Source organism: Sapajus apella, unplaced genomic scaffold, assembly GCF_009761245.1.
Source record: "Sapajus apella isolate SASKATOON/1434 unplaced genomic scaffold, GSC_monkey_1.0 scaffold11, whole genome shotgun sequence".
Taxonomy (NCBI): Eukaryota; Metazoa; Chordata; class Mammalia; order Primates; family Cebidae; genus Sapajus; species Sapajus apella.
The window spans coordinates 15,968,231-15,972,871 of record NW_022436951.1 but is presented as its reverse complement, the minus strand read 5'-3'; positions in this window follow the sequence as shown (position 1 = coordinate 15,972,871).

Below are 4,641 nucleotides of genomic sequence, written 5' to 3'. Positions count from 1 at the left end.
ATATTGGGATACATTTTACACATATATGCACACAAATATAGATAATATATATATTATATATTACATTCACCTCCTGGGTTCAAGCTATTATGTGCCTCAGCCTCCTAGTAGCTGAAATTACAGGTGCATGCCACCGCGCCAGGCTAATTTTTGTATCTTTAGTAGAGACGGGGTTTACCATGTTGGCCAGGCTGGTCTCGAACTCTTGACCTCAGATGATCCACCTGCCTCGGCCTTTCATAGTGCTGTGATTACAGGCGTGAGCCACTGTGCCCATCCATCCTAATATATATTTAAAGAATAATAATAAAATGTGAAAAGGAGTTTCAGATTAATTTTACAGATAAACTTAATTATAAATAATTTTTAAAAATCATTGGTTTAAGGAGAGTTGTGCCCTGTCATGAATTTGAATATTTCTAAGGTCATTTGCACTTTTCATTAACTGATTATTAAAATGATAAAAACAACTGTTAAGAGCCAAAGTCAGTAAAGCATAAGGTATATATAGTCAAGCTCAACAAAAACATATATATTATCTATAATAGAAAAAGCTGTTCATATCTTTTGCCCACTTTTGAATGGGCTTGTTTGTTTTTCTCTTGTAAATCTGTTTTAGTTCTTTGTAAATCCTGGATATCAGCCCTTTGTCAGATGGGTAAACTGCAAAAATTTTTTCCCACTCTGTTGGTTGCCAATTCACCCCAACGACTGTTTCTTTTGTTGTGCAGAAGCTGTGAAGTTTGATTAGGTCCCATTTGTTCATTTTGGATTTTGTTGCCAATGCTTTTCGTGTTTTGGTCATGAAGTCCTTGCCTACGCCTATGTCCTGAATGGTTTTGCCTAGATCTCCTTCTAGGGTTTTTATGGTGTTAGATCTTATGTTTAAGTCTTTAATCCATCTGGAGTTCATTTTAGTGTAAGGTGTCAGGAAGGGGTCCAGTTTCTGCTTTCTGCACATGGCTAGCCAGTTTTCCCAACACCATTTATTAAACCGGGAATCCTTTCCCCATTGCTTGTTTTTGTCAGGTTTTCAAAGATCGGATGGTTGTAGATATGTTGTGTTGCCTCCAAGGCCTCTGTTCTGTTCCATTGGTCTATATCTCTGTTTTGGTATCAGTACCATGCTGTTTTGATTACTGCAGCCTTGTAGTATAGTTTGAAGTCTAGTAGCGTGATGCCTCCCACTTTGTTCTTTTTGCTTAGAATTGACTTGCCTATGTGGGCTCTCTTTTGGTTCCATATGAAGTTTAAGGTGTTTTTTTCCAGTTCTGTGAAGAAGGTCACTTGTAGCTTGATGGGGATAGCGCTGAATTTGTAAATTACTTTGGGCAGTATGGCCATTTTCACTATATGGATTCTTCCTAACCATGAACATGGAATGTTTCTCCATCTGTTTGTGTCCTCTCTTATTTCACTGAGCAGTGGCTTGTAGTTCTCCTTGAAGAGGTCCTTTACATTCCTTGTTAGTTGTATTCCTAGGTATTTTATTCTCTTTGTGGCAATTGTGAATGGCAGTTCATTCTTGATTTGGCTCTCTTTAAGTCTGTTATTGGTGTATAGTAATGCATGTGATTTTTGCACATTGATTTTGTATCCTGAGACTTTGTTGAACTTGCTTATCAGTTTCAGGAGATTTGGGGCTGAGACGATGGGGTCTTCTAGATATACCATCATGTCATCTGCAAATAGAGACAATTCGACGTACTCCTTTCCTACTTGAATACCCTTTATTTCTTTTTCTTGCCTGATTGCTCTGGCTAGAACTTCCAATACTATATTGAATAGGAGCGGTGAGAGAGGGCATCCTTATCTAGTGCCAGATTTCAAAGGGAATTCTTCCAGTTTTTGCCCATTCAGTATGATACATACATGAGGTCAAAAAACATATGAAAATAATGCTCATCATCACTGGTCATCAGATAAATGCAAATCAAAACTACATTGCGATACCATCTCATGCCAGTTAGAATGGCGATCATTAAAAAAAACTAGAGACAACAGATGCTGGAGAGGATTTGGAGAAATAGGAACACTTTTACACTGTTGGTGGAAGTGCAAATTAGTTCAACCATTGTGGAAGACAGTGTGGCGATTCCTGTAGGACCTAGACATAGCAATTCCATTTGACCCAGCAATCCCATTACTGGGTATATATCCAAAGGATTATAAATCATTCTATTATAAGGACACATGCACATGAATGTTCATTGCAGCACAGTTTACAATAGCAAAGACCTGGAACCAACCCAAATGCCCATTGATGATAGATTGGACAGGGAAAATGTGGCACATATACACCATGGAATATTATGCAGCCATCAAAAACGATGAGTTTGTGTCCTTTGTAGGGACATGGATGAACCTGGAAAGCATCATTCTCAGCAAACTGACACAAGAGAGGAAGATTAAACACCACATGTTCTCACTCACAGGCGGGTGTTGAAAAATGAGAACACATGGACACAGGGAGGGGAGCATTACACACTTGGGTCTGTTGGGGAGAAATAGGGGACAGTCAGTGGGGGGTGGGGAGTTGGGGAGAGATAGCATGGGGAGAAATGCCAGATATAGGTGATGGAGAAGAAGGAAGCAAATCACACTGCCACATATGTACCTAAGCAACAATCTTGCATGTTCTTCACATGTACCCCAAAACCTAAAATGCAATAAAATAAATTAAAAAAAAAAAGAAAAAGCTTATGACTCCAATAATATAAACAGTCTTCATATGAAACTGTTCTCCTCTTTTCACTTTTAAACAACTGGCTTTTAAAGTGGGATATGAAGACCTATAAAGGAAATGATCTTGTCTTTATTTTCTACCTTATAAACTATTCTTTATAAAATCATCTCACAGTATCCTAACACAATCAGTGTCAAATTCTGTATTGAAAATATTGCAGATTAGTTAAATTTACACACATGTATGAGAAGAAGAGAGAGAGAGAAGGCGACAGAGGAGAGTGTGTGTGCAGCTTCATGGGAATACAAATGGTGAAATAAGTTTCATATCTGAGAATCAAACAGAAAAAAGATGCCAACTATGGGAGTGACACTGTGTCTGTGTGTTTGTGAGTGTGTTTTTGTCAGGATAAGCAAATTGCAGAACATTCTAAATCTAAAATAAACACACCAGAAAAGCATCAATACTAGAAAAGTTTTTGTGACTAATGGGTCAATCTCTGCTGCTGAGACGATGTGAAATCTATCTGTTAAGTGTCATAGAAAATTTCAAAAGTGTTTTACTGAATTCCCTAATTAATTGTATTCTGTAAAAATATTAGAATCATTGATGAATGACTGCTTCAAAATTAGTTCCTCAAAACTGGTAGATGATGTACGTGTATCAGGATTTCTGTTCCCATAAGACTTCCAATCAGTGTTCTTATTCTTCAGCCCTCCATTGCCACCACTGGGCTAACCTCTAACCAATGAAGCAATGCTTTCTACTTTCTGTCTCTGCTTCCAGGCTGGTCTCCATTCTTCGCAATGCTTAGCAAAATGTGATTAACTCTATTGCACATTTATTGCTTCTGAATGGGCCTGTCCCATCTATCAATAATAAAATATTCTGTTTCTTATCGTGCCAACTCTACAGCTGTTTTATGCTTCCATATATTGGTAGAAATTTTATTTACAGATAGAGAATTCTGAGGTTACCTGAGGATTTTCCTTCAACTGTTCTTCTCTACTGCAGAATACCTGTATTTTTTTTTTTTAACCTCCATTTAGTGTCTCTTCTTTTCACTCACATTTCTTTCCAGGTTTCATAAATATCTTTTTTGACCAATTATTTTTTTGCCATCTTATCTCTGATCCATTAAATTTTCTCTGCAGTAGTTCCATCTCTTCCTCACTCAAATGTGTTTACCATAATTTTATCTCTGGTGACATTTCTAGTTAGCATTTCTTCTTCTTGTCAATGAACCATAGTTATGAAGCAAGAAGTATTAATTCAAGTTTAACCACTTGCACAAACACATACTCTCTTTGCAATGTGTCTTATTGCCTATAATTATATTTAAATTATTGTTTCAAATGCTACTATTATTCTGGTATGTGAAAAGCCTCAATGACACCATTGTCCATTCATTGATTCAGTAAACATTAGTTAAGAGTAGCATAGGTCAAGAACTGTTTCCAGTACTGGCAAAGGAGAACAAGAGATTGGTCAAAAAGACTTAGACAGTCTCTGTTCAAATGAGGTGTGTAGGGATTAAACACATACAAAGACAAATTCACCTACAAAGTCAGGATAAACTATCAAAAAACAAAGTTTGGTAAGGAAATAGAGGAATGTATGTGCTGTTTGTAGACAGAGAGATCAGCAAGGCCCTCTCTCATGGCAACTTTTCAGCCCAAATTTGAGGGGATACAGGGAGTGTTTTACACGGGAGGGGAAGAAGAAGCATCTAAAGCCCAAGCCAGCTTGGTTGTTTCAAGAAACTTAAGGAGTATCCAAGGTAATATGTTGGGAAAGAGGGTTAGGCAATGGGACCATATGGCATAGGCTCAAACTAAGAAGAGACCAAAGGAAGAATTTTGAATTATGCTTCAAGTGAGATGAGAAGTCATTTATATGGTAAGCACAGGAAAGTAATTATCTGACATAAACTATAAAAGGATACCTGTGGATGT